The 26,367-nt window shown below is 39.8% G+C and overlaps 1 protein-coding gene across 1 annotated transcript in view; it reads right to left on the bottom strand.

Annotated features, from left to right (window-relative positions):
* Gab2 (GRB2-associated binding protein 2) overlaps positions 1-26,367 on the bottom strand; it is a 198,070-nt gene that overhangs the window by 106,239 nt on the left and 65,464 nt on the right. The window lies entirely within an intron of this gene.

The following is a 26,367-nucleotide window of genomic DNA, read 5'->3' as shown; positions in this document are numbered from 1 at the left end:
AAATCTTTTTTAAATAAAGAAACAACTTCATATTGCAGAGGATGACTCTGAATTTCAGATCTTCCTGCCTTTACCTTCAGAGTGCTAACATTATAGGTATGTGTCACAATATCCAATATATGTGGTATTGAGGGTTTCACCTTGCAGGCTAGGCAAATATACAAGATATATAGACTGCACAGGACCCCTAAATACTGTTTTATAGGGAAATATTTTAAGAATCAATAGTGGGGAATGGTAAAGGAGAGATGGCCTAGCAGTTAAAAGTGTATACTGCTTCTTTGCAGAGACCCTGGGTTTAGTTCCTAGCATCCATGTTGGAAAGCTCACAGTTGTCTGTAATTTTCACTCCAGAGGCATCAATGCCTGCCTGCCTGCCTGCCTGCCTGCCTGCCTGCCTGCCTGCTTGCCTGTCTCTCTCTCTCTCTCTCTCTCTCTCTCTCTCTCTCTCTCTCTCTCTCTCTCAAAATAAAAACAAATCTTTTTAAAAAGACTTAATAGAAATAGACAACAGCATGTGGGTGCATTTTTGCAATCCTGGAACCATGGAGAATGAGACAAGAGTATTTGGATTCAAGGCTAGACTAGGTAACATAGTCAGAACTTGTCTCAAAATCAACAAGGACAAGAACAAGAGCAACAACAACAACAACAACAACAACAACAACAACAACAGAGTTTTATAGAATGGCAAATATTAACAAGTTTCCCTGACCTTAACCCCAGCATTCTTTTGTTTAGGAAACTGCCATCAGTTTCCTGAGATTCATTGTGAGATATTTTATGTGTATGATGATAAATATACCTCATGTTTCCCATTGTATGTTAGATACATCTGGCCTTTTTCATTTAAATAAGTCTTGGAGGTTATTCCATATCAGAATCCAAATAACTTATTTGTTACTTTTTATGGAAGATAAGAGTATTAGAGCCTCATTGCCACATAAATGTCTTATTTAGAATTGTATCACAACCTGATACCAGAAGTAAATATCACTCAAATAAGAAGCTAAAATAATCTCATAATGACAAATCTTGAACTTCTGATCTTTCTTCACTACTCTAGTGAAGTATACCACCACCCCTCATCTATGAGGATTTATTTTAATATTTATATGGATTTTCTTAAAAAAAGGAAACAATATATAGAGATCAGGTCAATAAGAGGAATAAACAAGTATATCAAGTATGCCATAAAAGAGCTAATAATTCAAACTATGGTCATGAAAGCATTTAGAAGAACTTTTCTACAGAAATAACCAACTTCAAATTATTTCTAGCTTATGATGTGGTTTTATGTACACGAAGATATGCTTTAAGGTACAGTACTGGCACTCATATCTTGGTAGTATCTTACAGCTGTCTAATTTGGCCTATTCAATTACAGGGAAATCATGACTGGTACTGGAAAGCTAGCCAACTACCGGGAGCTAGTGAGACCATGAAGAACCTACCACCCCAATTTTATGAGACCAGTGTAATTCCTAACTACATTCTGAAACAGTATCAATAGACAGGCTAACGGGCAAGGAGGAGATTTCAATGATTCCATTCATAAACAAAGAACTGCAGGCAACTAAAGACAGCTGAGAGAGGGAGAATCAGTCTCTCCCAGGATAAGCCTCTTAATTTATATCTAATATAAAGTGATCAGCTCTGAAATTATTTACATACAAGCCACCCTAATGAACTCAGTGATGTGTGTGTGTCATAATAAAAATCAAAGAAAAAAAGGCATCACTTTTGAGATGTAGTGGAGGATGGGAAGGGTTGGAGGGAGAAAAGAGAATATAAAGAAAAGTAAATAAAGCATAAAGAATATATTTTAAATAAAAATTAAAAGCAACAATATGAAACAACACCCCACACCAACTAAACAGGACAGAGATAAATTAATTCTTGAAAAGTAAGATTCAACTTGCTAAATTTAATTTTGGTCAATGTGCCACTTATACCCATTCTATAAAACTTGTAAGATAGAAGTGAGATGGGGACCATTTCCTTCTTTCGTTTGGCTATTTCTTGTTTCTGCTGGAAAACAAGGACCCAGGTGTACAAAGGGTTTTCTGAAGCTGAAGCTTTCTCCATGTCCTGAGTGTCAGCCTCACTGGTAGCTTCCAGTCCTAAGAACACACATATGAAGTTGGCGGGATGTTGAACTGATCCTTCCAGTGGTGTCCTGGGTGGTCCTTCATGGGATTCTAACCTAGAGAACAAAGCTTTAGCTTGACTGACCATCTGGTAAGTGTTAAATCCTGACCTGTTAAAATCTATATGCAGTGGTTTTCATTTCCTACACTGATCCTAAAGTGTGAAAATAAAAAAGTAAATTTGAGTGATGGAAAAGAAGAAGACACAAAGGTTTACAGTTTGGGGGTTTTCACTCCAAATACACAGTAAGTACCAAGTAAGTGCCTAATCCTTCTACTTTACTAAGTCCTGGGGTAAGGTCTGATCTTAAGATACAGTGGTTTGCTGTGAGATAGGACAGACAGTTATGTTGGCAAAAGCAGGAATGATGAAAATGAGAAGCCACCTGAAAGGGTAGCTTTGGAGAGAGGAAGAGTCTGCCTTTCGATATCAAGTTACATAGTCACTAGTAGCATGCTTGGCATTTATGTCATATCATCTCCCACCCCTTTTCCCCCTCCCTTTTTGGTTAGCACGTCAGTGCTTTCCATTTGGCAGGCACTTTGCATGTATTTTCTTTTTAAAATTTGGAAAATCCCATGAAGTGAGAACTGTTATTAGACCCATATCTTTCCTGATCTGAAGTCTCACAGTGGTTAAAAAGCAGCCCAGTACTCAAATACTTTTCATCTAAACCATCCATTCTTAAAGGATAATAAAGTCAGCATTTCAGTTCCTCAAGAGAGTGCATATTTTTATAAATCATCTCCTTTTTAAGTTTTTGTACATGTACAAAACATTGTATGTTAAGCATATTTACCCTCAAACTCTTATCCTCCCTTTTTTCACCCCTCTTCCCACTAGTCCTCTTTATTCATTCCCAAAAGATTAATTTCATGTCATATTAATATACATAATTTTATCTACATAAAATCCAGAAGCCACAAATGAGAGAAAGCATGTGTATTTGTCTTTCTGATATGGATTTAATTCACTGAATATGATTACCTTCAGATGCAACCATTTTCCTGAAAGTTACGTGAAATTAGTTGTTTTCTATGGCTGAAAAATTCTATTATGTGTATATACCACATTTTCACTATCCATTTGTTGCTATGTTGCTAGGTTTCATAGTTTAGCTATTGTGAATAATGTTGCAATAAACAATGTGTTAAGTATCTCTGTGATATGCTGACATTGTATAGATATGGATAGCTGGGTCCTGTGGTAGATCTAGCTTCTGCTGCTGCCACTGTTGCTACTGCCACCACCTCCTCCTTCTCTTCCTCTTCTTTCTTTTTTCTTTTTTTGAGGAATATCCATTCTGATTTCTATAGTGGCTGATCTGGGTTATATCCTCTCAAGTAATATATAAAGGTTCCCTTTGAGACAATACATGTTTGAACAGCATGCCAACATGAGGAGCTGTTGTGCTTGTCATAAAAAAAAATTCTTTCTTCTATGTGTAAAGTCCTCAAGGTAAGAATGAAGTATCTGTGCAGTTGGAAAGGGACTATGGAGGACCTATGCTACTTTTAAGCAGATTAGACTCACAATGGACAAAGGAGGCAAAAAGGTAGAGGCAAAAAGGGAAATCTAGTGGCTGCCACCATAGCCTCACTGAGACAGCTCTGTATCTCTCCACCATTGTTTATAATGCTGAAGACACCATCCGGACCTAATAAATGCAAGTGTCCATTGGGAAGGGGAAAACACATACACATGCCCCCTCCACACACAAAAGCACATTTGTGTCAGGGAGCCTCAGAGGCTGACACATCTCCCCTAGAAAGGCAGCTTTACTAGTATTCCACAAAAAAGAGAGGCTGTGGCAGAGAAGAGAACAAGCCTTCTCTAAAGCTGCTGACTTGATTCATCCCCAAACTGACACAATGTGGAAAGGAAAACTTCAGGAAATGGGTAGAGTATGTCCAAGAAAAGATTTCCTGCAAGCAGTTAACAGGAAGCTAACATGAAAAGAAGTACTAAAAATACACAGGCTATTTGAAACAAGCGGCAAGGGCCTGACATTTCAAGAAGTGTCTCAGGAAGTTACCAGGCCTCCCTGCACTTTCATCTCGTGAGGTCAACTTAACATGGGTTACTTACCTAGATAAGCTTATTGGGGGCCCCTAGTGTGATTTAAACTTCACTTGAGGTTTTATCAGTTTCAATGTGTTTTAGTCTATTCATAGTGATCATCATAGCCCAGAGAGGAGTCTCAGTGCTTCACACACAGTTCAACTCACATAATGAGAAACATGAACCAGTAGAACAATCCCTGTGTTCACCTGGATGTAGGTTCTAAAGGAATGAGCCTCACTTTTAATGCAGCTAGGAAAATCTGCATAGAAGGGACAGTGAAGTGCAGGATGTCTATCTACACTTGGAGATCTCTGTAAATAGGGAAACTAAAGTATGACATTAGGAGCTGTTAGGAAGTGACTATATGTGAATTTTGAGGAAGAACCTCTTTGTGGGTGGTTAGAGGCAGATGCTTCGTGTGTAGCTCTTTCATGCTCTATGGTTAGAGCAGAAACTGTAAGACAGAGTTGGTTTTCAGAGCAATCTCTTTTGCTTATACCTAAAAATCCAAAAAGTCTGCTAAATGTTCATTGAGGTCCAACCTCTGTACTCTCCCCTAGAGTACTGAACACATTTTAAAAGGAAGGCAGAAGGGTCACTGTTGAACTTTATTTCAGAGTTGTCCTGGGACTGTGGGGCCCTCAAATGTCCTCAGCACCCACCTTTGAATTAACCTGCCCCAAAGGTACATTCCTGACCGTGTACTTGCAGTTTGTGTACTCAGAAGTTCTGGTTCCCAGGTACAAAGGGAGAACTTACTGCTAAGCACCCTGCGAACATACAGACATTATGGCAAGTCCTTCTTCCCAGATTAAAATGAATAATTTGAGAACAAAGATTTTTTCAGTGGTATAATTTTTATACCCAATAGGAGCCAGATGTGAAAGCAAAGTGGCAAACAAAATGTAGGTGGTCCTGTGTGATTAGAGTCTAGGGAGACTGGGCAGGGAAAACAGCTTTTCCCAGTGGTAATCTTTCTTCTGCTGTAAGTCCATGGACACTTTGATGTTGCTGCTTTCCTTATAGCCCCCGGGACCACTAGCCCAAGGATAGCACTGCCCACAGTGAACTGGGCCCTTTCACATCAATTGTCAATCAAGAAGATGCACCACAGGCCCATCTAGTGGGAGTATTTTCTCAGTGGAGGCTTTCTCTTCCAAAATGACTCTATTTTGTGCCCAGTTGACATAAAACTGGCCAGTACAATGTCTATGTATTATTTATTTTAAATCTTGGAAATATGAACATCACAATTGGCATTTCATTAGTTACATTAAAACAGCAAACATCATCAAACAATGAAAAGTTGATAAGAGTTAAAAGTAAGAGAAAACAAAATGGCCAAATATATGATGGCAGGAGTCTTAGTGTATAAGCAAACATGAAATAAAAACAAATTAATTGGATTAATGATTTATACATTAGCAATGATTCCATTTTCAATATTTATTTATTTATTTATTTATTTATTTATTTATTTATTTATTTATTTATTTATAGATAGGGTTTCTCTGTGTAGCCCTGGCTGTCCTAGAACTCATTATGTAAACCAGGCTGGCCTCAAACTCAAGAGATCTGCCTGCTTCTGTTTCCTCAGTGCTAAGATTAAAGGTGTGTACTACCGTGCCTTGCCTCTTCTATTTTTAAAAACTCAAGGTCATGGAAAAAAGAAAATCACTGGATTCAACTGCTCAGAATATGGTCATGATTCCTATGGTGTCTATATGTCACAGTGGAATTTTGATGACTAGACCTAGAAAGGAACAATGTGAAGAAAATTTGGACTGATCCAGTAGTTTTTGTACTTAATGATTCTTTTTTTTTAAAAACATTACTTTTTTTTATTAACTTGAGTATTTCTTATATACATTTCAAGTGTTATTCCCTTTCCCAGTTTCAGGGCAAACATCCCCCTCCCCCCTCCCATTCCTTATGGGTGTTCCCCTCCCAACCCTCCCCCCATTGCCGCCCTCCCCCCATAGTCTAGTTCACTGGGGGTTCAGTCTTAGCAGGACCCAGGGCTTCCCCTTCCACTGGTACTCTTACTAGGATATTCATTGCTACCTATGGGGTCAGAGTCCAGGGTCAGTCCATGTATAGTCTTTAGGTAGTGGCTTAGTTCCTGGAAGCTCTGGTTGCTTGACATTGTTGTACTTTTGGGGTCTCGAGCCCCTTCAAGCTCTTCCAGTTCTTTCTCTGATTCCTTCAACGGGGGACCTATTCTCAGTTCAGTGGTTTGCTGCTGGCATTCGCCTCTGTATTTGCTGTACTCTGGCTGTGTCTCTCAGGAGCGATCTACATCCGGCTTCTGTCGGCCTGCACTTCTTTGCTTCATCCATCTTGTCTAATTGGGTGGCTGTATATGTATGGGCCACATGTGGGGCAGGCTCTGAATGGGTGTTCCTTCAGTCTCTGTTTTAATCTTTGCCTCTCCCTTCCCTGCCAAGGGTATTCTTTTTCCTCATTTAAAGAAGGAGTGAAGCATTCACATTTTGATCATCCGTCTTGAGTTTCATTTGTTCTAGGGATCTAGGGTAATTCAAGCATTTGGGCTAATAGCCACTTATCAATGAGTGCATACCATGTATGTCTTTCTGTGATTGGGTTAGCTCACTCAGGATGATATTTTCCAGTTCCAACCATTTGCCTACGAATTTCATAAACTCGTTGTTTTTGATAGCTGAGTAATATTCCATTGTGTAGATGTACCACATTTTCTGTATCCATTCCTCTGTTGAAGGGCATCTGGGTTCTTTCCATTTTCTGGCTATTATAAATAAGGCTGCGATGAACATAGTGGAGCACGTGTCTCTTTTATATGTTGAGGCATCTTTTGGGTATATGCCCAAGAGAGGTATAGCTGGATCCTCAGGCAGTTCAATGTCCAATTTTCTGAGGAACCTCCAGACTGATTTCCAGAATGGTTTTACCAGTCTGCAATCCCACCAATAATGGAGGAGTGTTCCTCTTTCTCCACATCCTCGCCAGCATCTGCTGTCCCCTGAGTTTTTGATCTTAGCCATTCTCACTGGTGTGAGGTGAAATCTCAGGGTTGTTTTGATTTGCATTTCCATTATGACTAAAGATGTTGAACATTTCTTTAGGTGTTTCTCAGCCATTCGGCATTCCTCAGCTGTGAATTCTTTGTTTAGCTCTGAACCCCATTTTTTAATGGGGTTATTTGTTTCCCTGCGGTCTAACTTCTTGAGTTTTTTGTATATTTTGGATATAAGGCCTCTATCTGTTGAAGGATTAGTAAAGATCTTTTCCCAATCTATTGGTTGCCGTTTTGTCCTAACCACAGTGTCCTTTGCCTTACAGAAGCTTTGCAGTTTTATGAGATCCCATTTGTTGATTCTTGATCTTAGAGCATAAGCCATTGGTGTTTTGTTCAGGAAATTTTTTCCAGTGCCCATGTGTTCCAGATGATTCCCTAGTTTTTCTTCTATTAGTTTGAGTGTGTCTGGTTTGATGTGGAGGTCCTTGATCCACTTGGACTTAAGCTTTGTACAGGGTGATAAGGATGGATCGATCTGCATTCTTCTACATGTTGCCCTCCAGTTGAACCAGCACCATTTGCTGAAAATGCTATCTTTTTTCCATTGGATGGTTTTGGCTCCTTTGTCAAAAATCAAGTGACCATAGGTGTGTGGGTTCATTTCTGGGTCTTCAATTCTATTCCATTGGTCTATCTGTCTGTCTCTGTACCAATACCATGCAGTTTTTATCACTATTGCTCTGTAATACTGCTTGAGTTCAGGGATAGTGATTCCCCCTGAAGTCCTTTTATTGTTGAGGATAGCTTTAGCTATCCTGGGTTTTTTGTTATTCCAGATGAATTTGCAAATTGTTCTGTCTAACTCTTTGAAGAATTGGATTGGTATTTTGATGGGGATTGCATTGAATCTGTAGATTGCTTTTGGTAAAATGGCCATTTTTACTATATTAATCCTGCCAATCCATGAGCATGGGAGATCTTTCCATCTTCTGAGGTCTTCTTCAATTTCTTTCCTCAGTGTCTTGAAGTTCTTATTGTACAGATCTTTTACTTGCTTGGTTAAAGTCACACCGAGGTACTTTATATTATTTGGGTCTATTATGAAGGGTGTCGTTTCCCTAATTTCTTTCTCGGCTTGTTTCTCTTTTGTATAGAGGAAGGCAACTGATTTATTTGAGTTAATTTTATACCCAGCCACTTTGCTGAAGTTGTTTATCAGCTTTAGTAGTTCTCTGGTGGAACTTTTGGGATCACTTAAATATACTATCATGTCATCTGCAAATAGTGATATTTTGACCTCTTCTTTTCTGATCTGTATCCCCTTGACCTCCTTTTGTTGTCTGATTGCTCTGGCTAGAACTTCAAGAACTATATTGAATAAGTAGGGAGAGAGTGGGCAGCCTTGTCTAGTCCCTGATTTTAGTGGGATTGCTTCAAGTTTCTCTCCATTAGTTTAATGTTAGCAACTGGTTTGCTGTATATGGCTTTTACTATGTTTAGGTATGGGCCTTGAATTCCTATTCTTTCCAGGACTTTTATCATGAAGGGGTGTTGAATTTTGTCAAATGCTTTCTCAGCATCTAATGAAATGATCATGTAGTTCTGTTCTTTCAGTTTGTTTATATAATGGATCACGTTGATGGTTTTCCGTATATTAAACCATCCCTGCATGCCTGGGATGAAGCCTACTTGATCATGGTGGATGCTTGTTTTGATGTGCTCTTGAATTCGGTTTGCCAGAATTTTATTGAGTATTTTTGCGTCGATATTCATAAGGGAAATTGGTCTGAAGTTCTCTTTCTTTGTTGTGTCTTTGTGTGGTTTAGGTATAAGAGTAATTGTGGCTTCATAGAAGGAATTCGGTAGGGCTCCATCTGTTTCAATTTTGTGGAATAGTTTGGATAATATTGGTATGAGGTCTTCTATGAAGGTTTGATAGAATTCTGCACTAAACCCGTCTGGACCTGGGCTCTTTTTGGTTGGGAGACCTTTAATGACTGCTTCTATTTCCTTAGGAGTTATGGGGTTGTTTTACTGGTTTATCTGTTCCTGATTTAACTTCAATACCTGGTATCTGTCTAGGAAATTGTCCATTTCCTGAAGATTTTCAAGTTTTGTTGAATATAGGTTTGTATAGTAAGATCTGATGATTTTTTGATTTTCCTCTGAATCTGTAGTTATGTGTCCCTTTTCATTTCTGATTTTGTTAATTTGGACACACTCTCTGTGTCCTCTCGTTAGTCTGGCTAAGGGTTTATCTATCTTGTTGATTTCCTCAAAGAACCAACTTTTGGTTCTGTTGATTCTTTCTATGGTCCTTTTTGTTTCTACTTGGTTGATTTCAGCTCTTAGTTTGATTATTTCCTGCCTTCTACTCCTCCTGGGTGTATTTGCTTCTTTTTGTTCTAGAGCTTTCAGGTGTGCTGTCAAGCTGCTGACATATGCTCTTTCCTGTTTCTTTCTGCAGGCACTCAGCGCTATGAGTTTTCCTCTTAGCACAGCTTTCATTGTGTCCCATAAGTTTGGGTATGTTGTACCTTCATTTTCAATAAATTCTAAAAAGTTTTTAATTTCTTTCTTTATTTCTTCCTTGACCAGGTTATCGTTGAGTAGAGCATTGTTCAATTTCCACGTGTATGTGGGCATTCTTCCCTTATTGTTATTGAAGACCAGTTTTAGGCCGTGGTGGTCCGATAGCACGCATGGGATTATTTCTATCTTTCTGTACCTGTTGAGGCCCGTTTTTTGACCAATTATATGGTCAATTTTGGAGAACGTACCATGAGGAACTGAGAAGAATGTATATCCTTTTGCTTTAGGATAGAATGTTCTATAAATATCTGTTAAGTCCATTTGGTTCATGACTTCTCTTAGTCTGTCTACATCACTGTTTAATTTCTGTTTCCATGATCTGTCCATTGATGAGAGTGGGGTATTGAAATCTCCCACTATTATTGTGTGAGGTGCAATGTGTGTTTTGAGCTTTAGTAAGGTTTCTTTTACGTATGTAGGTGCCCTTGTATTTGGGGCATAGATATTTAGGATTGAGAGTTCATCTTGGTGGATTTTTCCTTTGATGAATATGAAGTGTCCTTCCTTATCTTTTTTGATGACTTTTAGTTGGAAATTGATTTTATTTGATATTAGAATGGCTACTCCAGCTTGCTTCTTCTGACCATTTGCTTGGAAAGTTGTTTTCCAGCCTTTCACTCTGAGGTAGTGTCTGTCTTTGTCTCTGAGGTGTGTTTCCTGTAGGCAGCAGAATGCAGGGTCCTCATTGCGTATCCAGTTTGTTAATCTATGTCTTTTTATTGGGGAGTCGAGGCCATTGATATTGAGAGATATTAAGGAATAGTGATTATTGTTTCCCGTTATATTCATATTTGGATGTGAGGTTATGTTTGTGTGCTTTCATTCTCTTTGTTTTGTTGCCAAGACGATTAGTTTCTTGCTTCTTCTAGGGTATAGCTTGCCTCCTTATGTTGGGCTTTACCATTCATTATCCTTTGTAGTGCTGGATTTGTAGAAAGATATTGTGTAAATTTGGTTTTGTCATGGAATATCTTGGTTTCTCCATCAATGTTAATTGAGAGTTTTGCTGGATACAGTAACCTGGGCTGGCATTTGTGTTCTCTTAGGGTCTGTATGACATCAGTCCAGGATCTTCTGGCCTTCATAGTTTCTGGCAAGAAGTCTGGTGTGATTCTGATAGGTCTGCCTTTATATGTTACTTGACCTTTTTCCCTTACTGCTTTTAATATTCTTTATTTTGTGCGTTTGGTGTTTTGACAATTATGTGACGGGAGGTGTTTCTTTTCTGGTCCAATCTATTTGGAGTTCTGTAGGCTTCTTGTATGTCTATGGGTATCTCTTTATTTAGGTTAGGGAAGTTTTCTTCTATGATTTTGTTGAAGATATTTACTGGTCCTTTGAGCTGGGAGTCTTCACTCTCTTCTATACCTATTATCCTTAGGTTTGATCTTCTCATTGAGTCCTGGATTTCCTGTATGTTTTGGACCAGTAGCTTTTTCCGCTTTACATTATCTTTGACAGTTGAGTCAATGATTTCTATGGAATCTTCTGCTCCTGAGATTCTCTCTTCCATCTCTTGTATTCTGTTGGTGAAGCTTGTATCTACAGCTCCTTGTCTCTTCTTTTGGTTTTCTATATCCAGGGTTGTTTCCATGTGTTCTTTCTTGATTGCTTCTATTTCCATTTTTAATTCCTTCAACTGTTTGATTGTGTTTTCCTGGAATTCTTTCAGGGATTTTTGTGTCTCCTCTCTATGGGCTTCTACTTGTTTATTTATGTTTTCCTGGAATTCTTTCAGGGATTTTTGTGTCTCCTCTCTGTGGGTTCTACTTGTTTATTTATGATTTCCTGGAATTCTTTCAGGCATTTTTGCGATTCCTCTGTGTAGGCTTCTACTTGTTCTCTAAGGGAGTTCTTCACGTCTTTCTTGAAGTCTTCCAGCATCATGATCAAAAATGATTTTGAAACTAGATCTTGCTTTTCTGGTGTGTTTGGATATTCCATGTTTGTTTTGATGGGAGAATTGGGCTCCGATGGTGCCATGTAGTCTTGGTTTCTGTTGCTTGGGTTCCTGCGCTTGCCTCTCGCCATCAGATTATCTCTAGTGTTACTTTGTTCTGCTATTTCTGACAGTGGCTAGACTATCCTATAAGCCTGTGTGTCAGGAGTGCTGTAGACCTGTTTTCCTCTCTTTCAGTCAGTTATGGGGACAGAGTGTTCTGCTTTCGGGCGTGTAGTTTTTCCTCTCTACAGGTCTTCAGCTGTTCCTGTGGGCCTGTGTCTTGAGTTCACCAGGCAGCTTTCTTGCAGCAGAAAATTTGGTCTTACCTGTGGTCCCGAGGCTCAGGTTCGCTCGTGGGGTGCTGCCCACGGGCTCTCTGCAGCGGCAGCAACCAGGAAGACCTGTGCCGCCCCTTCCGGGAGCTTCAGTGCACCAGGGTTCCAGATGGTCTTTGGCTTTTTCCTCTGGCATCCGAGATGTGTGTGCAGAGAGCAGTCTCTTCTGGTTTCCCAGGCTTGTCTGCCTCTCTGAAGGTTTAGCACTCCCTCCCACGGGATTTGGGTGCAGAGAACTGTTTATCTGGTCTGTTTCCTTCAGGTTCCGGCAGTGTCTCAGGCCAGGGTCCTGCCGCTCCTGGGCCCTCCCCCACGGGAGCCCAGAGGCCTTATACAGTTTCCTCTTGGGCCAGGGATGTGGGCAGGGGTGAGCAGTGTTGGTGGTCTCTTCCGCTCTGCAGCCTCAGGAGTGCCCACCTGACCAGGCGGTTGGGTCTCTCTCTCTCACGGGGTCTGGGAGCAGAGAGCTGCTGCGGGCCAGGATCCGCGGGTGTGGGACTTCCCGTACTTAATGATTCTTGATCTAATACCTATGGGTTCTGAAATTCCTAAAATTCTACTCTTGGCATCTGGTCTGATTTTAATGAAAGATTATATAATCATTTATAACTTATTGTAGACTTACTCAATGGGTTTAATTTTCTATGATTTGACATTTGATTCTCCAGAAAGAAACAGAACAGTGGCAGAGTTTGCAAAAGGTAGAGGAGAAAATACTTTGTAAGGCTTTCCTTTCTGCTACAGGCCAGAGATGGCAGTGAAGAGTCAGGAGTTGGGTAAACTTCCCACAGCTAAGTCAGTCAGTTAAGATCAGAAGAAGCTTAAATACCATAAAAATGAGAAAATGCACTTCATCACTCATCTTCTCCCTTAGGGAGAAAAGATCAAGGCAGAAGTTGGAAATATAATGGTAGAGTAATGAGAAAAAGAAATTCCTCACCGATAACAGAAGAAGCATCATTGTAATTACACCCTACCTTTATGCATTATGTCCCACTAACAGTCAGTAGATATGATCTGAGTTCCTACATTCTATATGGCACAACCTATTACAGATCCTACAATTAAGGTTCTTTAAGAAGGCATGTATATTTTTAAAATATAAAGCAGGAGATAAATAATATGTCAGAAGTTTAGTGGAAAGAGCAATGCTATGGTTCTGGGTGGTCTGGGAAAGTTGAAAAAGCAACAGACCTGGGGCTGGGCCAGTCAACATGAAGGCCTGGGCTTTGCTATTCTTTGTGGGTGACCTTTCTTCTTTAGAGCCATCATCAAAGAATTTTTAAACATAAAATAACAACAATAACTACCAACAAAATACTTGCCTGGGTAAACCAAATAACTTGATAACATGCAAAATATTAATGTGGCATCACTTCAATTTTCTAGGACAACACAATGAGAGGTGCTGTCTCCCTCACCATCATAAAAGCACAACATTAATTGAATGTTGCAGCAGATTCTAAGCTGCTGGCTGGATAACAACGCCAATACTCAATTCTACTTTACCTCCATCAGAGTCTAGAAAGCAGAATATTACTTCCCCATTCTTTCATGTCACGGTTATGGTTAATAAGTTACCAGCTGAAATCTCCTAGGGGAAATTTTGGTTTTCTTTGTACCACAAGGCTGAAAACTAGCATACTGGTTGGGATGAGAATCTTTGATTATAATTCTGGTAAACCTAAGATAGCAACTGTCACAGAAAATTTATAATGTCAGAAGAATGTTTCAACCACTGTCAGTGAAAGCTTTTCTGTTACATACACTGAAAACAATCTTAAATAAATGCTAATCATGTGTTTACTCAGGGTTATAAAGTGAGATATGGCAGAAACAGATTTTAAGCCCATATCTGACTGATCCAAAGCCCTAACTTTTAACTATTGCACTAACAAGTATACACACTGTCATAGTTGTCTCTTAATGACCAGGGTATGGTTATGTTTTGATTAGGTAGACTAGTCACATTGAGACACATCATTCTGGGTACATTTTAATAACATCAACAATAATAACACTAAATCCAGTTTTACTGGCTCTCAGACTAGAGCAAAGGGAGTCAATTTATCATTTATAGCTATCTCCTGACTACTGACCTTTTTTCAGTCGCAATTTCTTTTATATTTGAAATTTTACTATTTACCTACAGGAAGTTTTTGTACAAAGTTGGATATTCAATATGGTTACAAATAAATCCAACTCCTGCTCTTATTTTCTATTAACTAGACACGGGCCATCTGGTAAGCACTTAGAAGATAAATAGCAGACTATTTTTTGGGGGGTCACTTATGCCCCTACAACAGAGCAAACTGGAAGGATGATTGGAAATATTATAAAGCAGAAACTACACCAATATGATGGTGGCAGTGATCAGCTGTGGAGTTGCTGGGGTGTTTAGGACTCAGTCTCTTAGGTATTCTTCTTCCACATGACTGGCCATTGCATAGGAGGCTCAAAACCCAGCGCTTCCGACTGCCATGGAAAACTTAGCATTGATTCTTTATGTGAGTTCTTAAGAGCAGACGGCCCTCATGCGATGCTGATAGGTCACCTCCCTCAATCAATTAACTAACTGCATGAAATCACCCCTCATAGATCAAGAAAAACTGTCATTCTAAGTGAATGTGGTTCATTCAGAAAGCAAAAGCCTTTTGTTTCCTTTTGACAACCTCATTCAACTCTAAAGCTCCTCCATCTACACAAAATTCTACAAATGTTAACAATCAGCTACAATGAACAATCCTACTGGCTTTATAGTGAATAAGTGCACTTTTAAAAGAGGAAGTCCTATTTTAAATGTAGTTTCTTGGTCATATGGGATGTGAAATGGTAAATAAAGGAGCAAGCAGTTATGATAACCATCTTTGGCCATTTCGTCTGAAGCTCAACACACTGATGTCATTGTTGGTGTTTTTCTATTTTGCTGACTTAAGTAGGTCTTGGTAGACACATGTAGAATGACTGTCCAATTCTAATCAAACACAGCACTGGTCTTAATAACACATGTTCTTTAAGAGACTGGTGGCTAGTCCCACCTAATATAAGCAGTGAATGCCATATTTCTGTAGCTAACACTAAATACTGGGGACAACTGGATACTTTGTCTCTGGCCTATTGAGATGAACTGAGTGACCAAGTTGAAAATCAATCAGCCACCTTATACTAAGTGACAGGGCACCTTTATTCATACTACCTGCTGGCTGCTGCTTGCTAGCATTTAGTTTCCTGCTTCCAAATACAGTGCTATTTTGTTTAGGCTTCTATACTTTCTGTGCCACTTCCCTTACTACTTAGAACTCTTTAAAGATCTCAAATCCCACATCAACGAGCATGTGAAGGAAAGCTGTATCTTATCATCTGGAGACACTGAAGATGCTTTATTGAAGGGTGATGTAAAGGCAGATAGGATTTTAATTAATAGACATGGGGGAAAGAGTACAAGGAAGTTTCCAGGAAGGAGAAAAGGGGTTTTGGCATGTGACAGATAACCCTCTAAGTACTTCCTATGTCAATTCACATCTATACCTTAACATAAATGACTCTAGAAAAGACAGGTATTGTTATTATTTTCTCAACGCCTTTAACCAGTAAACAAAATTTACCCAGGGTCATAGAGTGAATGACAGGTGGAGCTAGACTTTAAGTTAAAATCTAAATTCTAATTATCTCTTTTCCTGTCACTCTGGTGAGCACAAGCATGGAAGCAGGACAGGACAAAGCTTGTTTAAGAACTGGGAACCAAGCCTATATGTAGGAATTTATGTGGTACATGTGTATATGGTATATGTGAATATGTTTTATGGAGTCAGCATTTAAAAAAGGAAAAATGGAGATGACATTGGCTGAAATGCTCAATGTGGGTAGATGGAGCCTGAAGAGACCACCTCCAGTAGATTTTTACATGGCCACCAGTTGAGGCAGGGGGCTACCCATCCATCTTCAACATTTTTAACCCAGAGTTGTTCCTGTCTAAAGGAAATGCAGGAACAAAAATGGAGCAGAGACTGAAAGAAAGGCCACCCAGTGATGGGCCCAATGGGGTCCATCTTATGTGTACACCAACACTGACTGTTGCTGAGGCCATGTTCTTCTTACAGATGGGAGCCTGGCATGGCTGTCCTCTGGGAGGCTCTACCAGAAGCTGTCTGAGACCAATGCAGACAGTTACAGTCAACCACTGGACTGAGGTTAGGGACCCATAGGGAAGAGGAGAAAGGACTGAAGGAGCTGTGGGAAACTGCAACCCCACAGGAACAACAGTATCCACTGACCCAGACCCCTCAGAGCTTCCAGAGACTCAGCCAAAAACCGAGGAGCATATATGGGTTGATCTGTGGCCCTGAGGAACATGTGTTGCAGAGGACTATCTTGTCTGGTCTCAGTTAGAGAGGATACATTTAATCCTGTGGAAGCTTGATGTCCCAGGGAGGAGGGATGCTTGTGGAGGTGAGGAGGGTGTGGGCAGGTGGGGGAGCACCCTCTAAGAGGATGGGGTGTGGATGTGAAGAACTTGGGGGTAACTAGGAAGGGGAGCAACTTTGGGGATTTAAATAATTTATAAAAAAGAAAAAAGTTCTGTGAAACATATCAATAGTGACATTAGAAATTGGTGTTCATTTTGACCACATGAATCAATTGGCATAAAGTTATACCTTTTAAGATGCAATCATCAGTCCTGGAGCTGATGACCCTAGTTGGGAACCTGTCTTAGGGTTTTATTATTGTGAAAAGATACCATGAGCAAGGCAACTCTTATAAAGGAAAACATTTAGGTGGGGCTGGCTTACAGGTTCAGAGGTTTAGTCCATTATCATCATGGCAGGGAGCATGGCAGCACACAGGCAGACATGGTGCTAGAGAAAGAGCCAAGAGTTCTACTTCTTGATCTAAAGGAACCACGAGGAAAGTGGCTTTCACACTGGGCTTAGCTTGAACATATATGTAAGATCTCAAAGCCTATCCCCACAGTGACATACTTCTTCCAACAAGGTCACACTTCCTAATAGTGTCACTCCTTGTGGGTCAAGCATTCAAATACACCAGTCTATGGGGATCATACCTATTCAAACCACCATGGGATTACTACAGTTGTTTATGTTATCGCCTCTACTTGCCAACATGTATGAATGGAGTCTCAGCACTTAGACCTGGTGTGTCCTAGTCACCTCATCTCAGTGTTTCCCAAGGTTATTCCGGGAGACTACACGAAAGCTTCTGGTCATACTTCTATCTAATGCTATGCCGATTCCTCAACTAAATTTCATGGTCATTCTCCATTTATTAACTCTATTCCCTTTCTTCTCTTTCTGTATAGTTTTTAAATTAAGGCCTAGAATACAATACCAAGAAGTTATTGGGAAAAAAGGATACATAATAGGCATTCGGTAAGTATTTGTTGCATAAATAAATGAAATGGATACTTTGTGTTAGAAGTAGGTGTGAAGTAACGGGGTGTAATGTAAGTAAGATGGTGAATGCACATTGACGCCTCCAGTTAGACTGAATCCATCTCAGATACCACACATGGGAATCTAACTTCACTTTATAGGCAATGAGACAGAGAATTTCTGAATGCTGCTAAGAAGAAAAAAATCTTGGGCACTGAGGAAGAAAAGGTGAGTGTTAACAAGCAACTATTATAAGAGAACAAGAAACTTCCCCAAAGAAAAATGACAGAAAGATGGATATAAACAGAATTCTCAGGTTCTTTTCACAAAACTCTTAAGCTTTGTATGACAAGAGCAAAGGTCTACCTCTCTACCTTTTCTTTGCCAACCTATCCTTAGTGCTATCATTCTCTTTATTGACTGTCTACCTATGAGCACTGCTTAAAACTGCTGGTTCAAGTGTCATCTGACTGATAAGCACAATGTCAATTCTCCTGCCTTAGAACCACTTCCAGCACCATTCCCACTCCTAACCTTGGTGAAGGGAGGAGGAGGCCAGGCATAACTTGTTCTTGTGAGTAGAGAATTTGCCTAACAAATTCTGGCTAGACTGAAAATGAAGACTTTTTTTTCCACTTTCTCTATTGAAGTACTGTAAAAATTGAGATTTCTATCCTCATCTGGCAAATGCAAATAATTCAGGGAGAAAAGTTCTATCTTCCTTGACTTGCTTATTACTATAGTGGATACTCTCAGTCGAACTGCACTGACACCATTGCGGGAGCTGCTTAGGCTCACTGTCATACCTCACACCCCTCAGCTCCCCAACTATGTGAGAACTATACTGTTCCTTCAAGACATACCTTAAATGCCATCTCTTCAATGACACAAGTTCTTGATCTTGTAAGTGGAATGCAAATCTTTCTTTATCTAACCCTTTCAATGTTTTACTTATATCTCTGCACATATTACAAAGATTTTATAGCAGCTTCTCATCCCCTATTCTATTCCATTCAGAAAAAAATCAGTTTGAGGCCAGGGTTTGTCTCATTGAGACATTTCCCATAGTTTCTACAGTAGCCCACACACTGTATTCAACTAGGGAACTCTCAAACCCTCACTGATGTAATGTGAACAGTGACAATGCTACCTTGGTGAAGTGCTTTAGAAAAAAGGTCTTGCTTTCCAGAAGTTGTGCTTTAAGGTGTCCATTAATGGGTTCAGGGGTGACGTGTTGTGATTTGAATAGGTATGGCCCGGAAAGACTCATATGTTTGAATGCTTGGCCCATAGGGAGTGAACGTATTAGGAGGTGGTCTTGTTGGAGTGGGTGTGGCCTTGTTGGAGGAAGTGTGTCACTGTGGGGGTGGGCTTTGAGGTCTTACATATATGCTCAAGTGTGCCCAGTGTGGAAGCCAGTTTCCTTCCGGCTCCTTTGGATCAAGATGTAGAATTTTCAGCTCCTTCTTTAGTATGCTGCCATGCTCCCTGCCATGATGATAATGGACTAAGCCTCTGAAACTTTAAGCCAGCCCCACTTAAATGTTGCCTTAGTCATGGTGTCTTTTCACAGCAATAAAACCCTAAAACAAATGTGTTCTTGGTAACTGTTCCTATGTTTTATTGAACAGCTCACTGAAAACAGACCATTCTCTGGGGGGAAGGGGTATAGGGGAGTAGCCTGTCAATATTTATATCATGAGCCTTAAGAAGTTAATCTAGGGTTGGTGAGATGGCTCAGTAGGTAAATTCTTACTGCAAAGCCTAATGACCAGAGTTCAATCCTCAAAAACCATATCATGGTGATAGCTAGCTCCTGAATGTTGTTCTCTGGCCTGTGTATACTTACATGTACACACAGAAAGAAAGAAAAAAGGAAGGAAGAAAGAAAGAAAGATTGATTAATCCAAAGTAATATATGTATTTCTAGAAATACATTTTAGGGAACTTTTAAAAAAGATATAGTTAGATTTATATATGTGACGATAACCATCATACTACTGTGCAAAATAGTGAAAAAATAATAAAATAACCCACTTCCCAGTACAGAAATTAAAAATACATTTGCCTCTAAAATTTCAAAGATATAGCAAAGCAATAAAAGAAGAAATAAAGCAATTACTGTGTTTAGTATAGAAAGAATAATAAGACTAGAGATTCTTAATATTTTATGATTGAAAATAGATGGTATCATACTAATAGGTATGTACATTATAAATTACTACAACATCCATATACCCATGTGAGGGAAACAAGGTTGAGGAAAATGAAGAAAGGCTGCCTGTGTCTGGAGCCTGGAAAGGTATCAGGCTAGGGAACAGGATGCCTATAGAACATGTAAAAAATTAAGAAATTATAAGGGTCAACAGGATAGATTAGCTTGTAAAGGCACTTGCCACCAAGTCTAACAACATGAGTTTGAGCTTCAGAACCTTTTTATCTGTGAAGATAAAAAGAGAGAGTCAACTCCTGAGAGTTGCCCTCTGACCTCTATATACACACACGAATGTATACACACACACAGACACAGACATATACACACAGACAAAATACACACACACACACACACACACACACACACAATGTACAAGAGGAGGAAGATAGCATGGGTTGGAACTAATGTAATCTAACTTAAAACCTGAAATAAATGGTTGAAGGTCTTGAAATTTGAAGAGAAACTATAAGGATTTAACAAATGTATCAAGAGAAGACTCATTTTGATATACAAATGGTATGATTATGACACCAAGTGTCATAGTCATAGGAAAAGTCACACATAGGCAATTAGATGTTCCAAGAAAAACAAAAAGTGAACACAAGGTATACGAATGCAAAACTCAAGACCTAATTAGTCTATAAATGAGAATGTAAATGTTATTGACCCACATGATCTATGACTTAAAATAGGAACTGACTTCCTCATTTTACTTGTTGGAGTCACAATTCTCTATACACAGTTACGGGTTGAACTGAATTTTAGGAATAAGTGGAAATCTGCATAAGACAAATCTGACTAATGATTCTACAACACTCATCTCATTCAGGAACACCAAAGTTCCAATGTCTTGGTGGCATGATGAAATTCACACTGCAGCCAGTAAATTACCCCCAACATTTATAAGCATTTCTCAGTTTATAATGTTAAAAGAAATAAATTGTACCCACAGATGTTACAGTAGTAGGAAAGTAGCTGTGAGGGAGTTGAACAGTACTGTGGAACACTTTCTCCTCACTGAGTATCAGTCAGGTGTTTGGTACTATGCCAGGCCATTTTAGTCTAACAAATTTGATGTAGTAGTACCATTATGCCTGGTATAAATGGAGAAATAGGCTTAGAAGGCTTAAGGATCCATAAAACTTCACCCAGAAGAAAGTGGCAGATTCGGATTTAGTGATGGATCTAGAGTTGGATCAGATAGCTTCAAAGATAGTGTTAATATTTCTCCCACTGCCTAGACCTTCTCATTGCTGAGAGCCAGGACATGAGCAAGGTCATCTCCAGAAGGAATGAGTTATATTCTCATTTGTACGGTTTCTGTAGTCTTTTCCAAAGGAGTCTTGAGGAGTAGCAAGCAGGGTACACCTCAGTCTGTGGGACTAAGGAGAAGTCTCTTGTTTGGCTCTAGCATCTGCTGGTATTTGGCTAACTCTCAACTTCTCCAAAATTACCCACCCACTGGTTTCCCAGAGTCAAAAAGCCAAAATATCTTGGCTAAATGGGTGATGGATCACAGATGACAGAGGTTAGAAAAAAGTCTGTAATGTTTCTTTTGTAAAGGCCAAAACATATCACACACTTCTCATTCTTATTCTCTTTGCGTTCTGTCTTGTGAAACATTCCGTTGTCTGTATTTCCATTCATTGCAGTGGAAAAAGGCAAATAGGTCATGCTGAAAGCTTAAATAAATTCACTGTCTTCCGATTTTAGACCAGCTGTAGTTCATCTCCCCTGAGGTTGAGCCAAAAATCAAGGAGAATATGGATGGAGCTGCAGACACTATACCCCTCAAAGGAGAATTCTGGGAAAGGGGGCTCTAAGAGAGACCAACATTGAAGACCAGAAGGAGACTGGTCTCTGGGATATCCTTTCTACTTATCCTTGTCTCCTTTAACCATAGAATTTACAAATACTGATTTTCAGTGAAACATGTTTTTCAACTTTTTAAAAAGGCCCTCCATTTTTAACCTAATATAGTTTTCCTAAGCCTTCACGTTTTCTTACACTTCCTCCAGGAGAGCTGCTCTGCTGCCTGTTTATTCCGCAGCAGCCAAGCTTCACTTTCTGAAATCTGAAATAAAAAGAGGCAGCTTTTCGTTGTCTCATAATAAATTATAATACCAAACAAAAATAATTTTAAAGTACATACAAGCATCCACTGAATTCTGACATAATCTGGGTGTTACTGAGAGTCAGGAGTAAAGCCCTTTAAAGCAAATTTTGGGTTGCTTTTCATTTCCATTCTTGATTTAGCCTAAGCTACAATTTTACTAAAGCTCCATTGCTCCCCTCTCCCCTTTCCCATGCACAAAGAATTCAACATGGGGTTCTATGCTTTTGTGCTCATTTGACTAAAGCTTCCTCCCCAGAGTGTACTCTGCCAAACTGTTCTGGTAAGCAACTTTGGAAAATGAAAATTCCCTAGACATTTTGAACAAGTCTGTGAGAGGAAGACACACAGGGGCCAGGGAACTGAAACAGACCCCTTCAAGTCCACTTCTGTCCTAAGGAGGTGGGGGAGGGGAGCTGCAGAGTAGAGGTTAGAGGAAGCAGACTTGCAGGACCTTGGCTGCAGACAATCGAGTCCTGTATCCAGTGGTTGGCTGGACAGCTGTCAGCTCAAGAACAGGTAAAAATGTCATCTAAAGTAGGAGGGTACCAAACTCTGTTTCACTACAGTTTCTGCCCTCTTATATTTAACCTCAGTGCTGGTGTTGGAAGAGTACTTGCAGATCATTTTGCCAGTTTAGGTCTTTCCCTGCTTCTCTGTTCTCTGTCTCACCCTCCCTCCCCTTCTCTGTATACTAAAGTTTGCATAGACCCACAAACCAAGTTAAAACTGACCTACTCTGGCCAGAAGGGGACAGACAAAAAGGTTTTTGCCTGCCAAGCTGCCTTCTCCTTTTAATCGTACCATTTGGGAGGCAGAAGCAGGTGGACCTCTAAGTTAGAGGCCAGCCTGATCTACAAAACAAACTGCAGGTCAGCCGGGTTCCAGAGTGATACACTGTCTCAAAATAGAACAACAAAGACTGGACTTTTGGTCCTGATTGTGTTGATTCCCAGCCTTGGTTCTCAGTACCATGGAGTCTCTGGCTAAAACCTAGATGGCCAGGTCTTAAGTGTTGTTCCATAGACTCACGTAGATGTAATCAACTTTTTTATATATTCTCTTCTGATAGAGTAACTCCCAATGTTTCATTTGCCATTCTACCTAAAAGAGTCTTCACATTAAACCTTTAAAAAACTTATCTCTCTACTTAGCAAAGAAAGGATCTAAAGTATAAGCAGCAGGAGGAAATGAAAAGGGAGGCTGACAAGTACACAGGGATCTAGAAGTCCAGCATCAGAATGCAAGTGCTTGGTCTGAAGATTCAGGACCTGATCTCTAACTCTCAGAGGACTGATTAGAGAAAGAAAAAAAAAAAAACCCAGACCACAGCAGAAAATGAACATTGAATCAAGATATAAAGACTTGTACTTCATCAGGGACTTGGCCAAAAGAAAGCAAGAATATTGCACTGGCTGGTTTTGTGTGTCAACTTGACACAAGCTGGAGTTATCACAGAAAAGGAGCCTCAGTTGAGGAAATGCCTTTATGAGACCCAGCTGTAAGGCATTTTCTCAATTAGTGATCAAGCGGGGAGGACCCAGCCCACTGAGGGTGGTACCATCCCTGGGTTGGGAGTCTTAGGTTCTATAAGAAGGCAAGCTGAGCAAGCCAGGGGAAGAAAGCCAGTAAGTAATATCACTCCACGGCCTCCACATCAGCTCCTGCTTCCTGCCCTGCTTGAGTTCCAGTCCTGACTTCCTTTGGTGATGAACAGCAACGTGGAAGTGTGAGCTGAATAAGCACTTTCCTCCCCAACTTGCTTCTCCGTCATGATGTTTGTGCAGGAATAGAAATCCTGACTAAGACAAATATGTTTTAGAATTGGGGGACTCCAACACAATGGGATCAGCCTTAAGATTCACTTGATACTTCTTCCTAGAGGCCTAGATCAGGTTCTTAAATTCCATCTTCACTCACCCTAGCTTTATAAAATTCACTGTAAGGTAGAAAGGTAAAGCCCTGCAGGGGGTCACAGTACACTATGTCTATGCTCTACTTGTCTAGCAGGACGAATGCTGCAAACAAATGCTCCTGTTTTGGGCTCATTCACCGAGAAACCCAAAGCCATTTTCTTTCCTGTTGTAGAATATAGATTTAAGCAAGGCATGGTGACATACATCTATAAACTCATCACCTTGGAGGTAGCAGGAGGACCAGGAGATCAAGGGAGACCTTGGTTATATAGCAAGCTAAAGCCAAAACCAAGAAAGGTTACAGATTTGTTCTCCTCGCACCCTCAAGGGAAGGTAGCTTCTTTTTCTAGTTACAGGGGTCGAAACACAAGTGGCTAATGCAATTATGTAAATTCTATTCCCCCTAGCTAGGACTGATCTACAGAGGGACATGTCACCTAGTTATAGACAAAAAGAAGAAAAAATCCTCAAAACTAAACAAGAGTTTTTCTGGAGGCCAGAAAGTACCAAGTTTTCCTAGCAAAATGCTTGGGCCACAAAACAACAAGCAAACACCTTGATACCTGTTACTTTTTAGTACATTAAACACACATCAATGTCCTTATGATTTAAGTCTCTACTGTCAGATTTTGTTAACAGAAGCAAAGTTTTTCTGACCTGTTGAAGTGCTTAATGAATAAACTAAAACTGTAAGTATTATATCCTGTAACCCACAGAGGTAGGTTATTATTTGATATTCAAGTTTGAGAGACCCACAAACTTTAGATCAGGAGCTTTGCTTCAAGCTGGGCATGTAGGTACACACCTTTAATCCTGGTACTTGGGAGGCAGAAGCAGGCAGTTCTCTAAGTTTGAGGCCAACCTGGTCTACATAGTGAGTTCTAGGACAACCAGGGCTATATAGTGAGAACAATATGGTCTCAAAAACAGCAACAACAAAAAGATTCTTTACTTCAGACCAATGGTTCTCAGTACATGGTCCCTGGAACACCATTATGAATATCACTTAAAGGCTAGGTCTCTAGCCTTACATTGTACCAACTGAATCAGAAACATCAGGAACGAGGTCCACATTTTTAAAAAAATCAAGTTGTCTAGCTGAAACAATTCGTGCTAAAGTATAAGGATTATTGATTTGTACTCAGCTTTATCCAACTAAACTTTCTGCAGTGATGAAAATACTTTTAGGTGAGATATCTAGTATAGTTGCCACTAGGCATATACATGTACATAGCACTTGCAGTGCAGCCAGGGCAACTGAGAAAGGAAAATTTTAATTTTATTGTTTTCATTTATTAAAATTTAAGTAAGTATTCATGGTCTATGTATTAGAGAGTCTAGGTCTGAATTAAAATAAGGGATCTTGCAAACCAAAACAGCTCCTGGTACTAACGTAGAGAAACACTGATATGCAACTCAATCTCTAGAGAGACAGGTAAAACACACTAAGGCCCTCACCCTGAAATGTTATGACCCAGCAGCCCAGGCTTAGCCTGAGCCTCTGCATTTCTAATATGTTCATATGTCACCTGCATGCTTGTAACCTTAAGCTGGCACTATGTGAAGAACTGAAATACATGAAATTTGCTTGTGTTCTCCTACATCATGTGCCTTGATATTGCTAAAAGAATGACAGCTACTCTCTAAAGGGGGAAACAATTTAGAAGGTCTGTTGTGTTCCAGAGACCATTAATAACTCTTCATAATCATCAGGTAGCAGGATCCATGCTTTCAAAGATGTTTACAGGAAGATTAAGTGATTTGCACAAGGTGCCCCATCTTTTTTATTTCATGATTCTAACTATGTCTGTGGAGGTAGAGGTGTGTGTGTGTGTGTGTGTGTGTGTGTGTGTGTGTGTGTGTGTGTTGCTGAAAACTAAAATACCCAAGAGTGTGAAGGAGACACTAGAAGAGAGTCAGGAAAGATAGCTGAACTGGTGATCTGGATGAGGGCTATGTCTTCTTGAATAAAAACACTACAGAGGAAACTACCTATGCCAAAGACTGCATCTGGCCAGCAATACAGCTTTCAAGTATTAATGGGGAAGGTAAAAATCAAGGACAAACACACAAGAGACTTTTCTGAAGGTCAAAAGGCAATAATAAATGCCAAGCCCAGAAAAGCTTTTAAATCTGACCTTTTCCTCTGCTGAAGCCATTCACCTTCCAGCATCTTCAATCTAATAGACTGGAATGGGCTCTTAGGAGAGAACTGGGCTAGTCTTTTCCTTAATGCTGCCTCTCCACCACTACTCAAGCAGAAGCAGTATTACTGGTAATTACATCATTATACTGTAATGGAACACATGTGGTGCAAGTGAAACAGTCCAGCAGCTCTTTGGTTGAGGAGAAGAGAAAGGACTCCCCATTCACTGTTTCATTTTTTGTTAACCCTTCAGAATCTAGTTCATTTTCAAAGACGAAATGCCCTTAGGATATTTCACAACCACAAAATAAGAGACTACAGATTTCATTGAAGAGCAGGAATGAACGTAATATTTTAGTGTAAGGGCAATTCTCCCCTGGAATAGGTAAAGCATACATCTAGTGTATGCTGTGAATACGTGACAGTGTGGGAATAATTTGCAGCTCACAAGTTTCAGTTTCTTTATCTGTAAAGGACAGCAATGCTCCAGCACAGCAGATTCTAA

The sequence above is a fragment of the Rattus norvegicus genome, chromosome 1 (genome assembly GCF_021556685.1).
Source record: "Rattus norvegicus strain SHRSP/BbbUtx chromosome 1, alternate assembly SHRSP_T2T, whole genome shotgun sequence".
NCBI classification, from domain to species: Eukaryota; Metazoa; Chordata; class Mammalia; order Rodentia; family Muridae; genus Rattus; species Rattus norvegicus.
The sequence above is the reverse complement of the archived record's forward strand: the minus strand, read 5'-3'. Positions and strand labels throughout refer to the sequence as shown.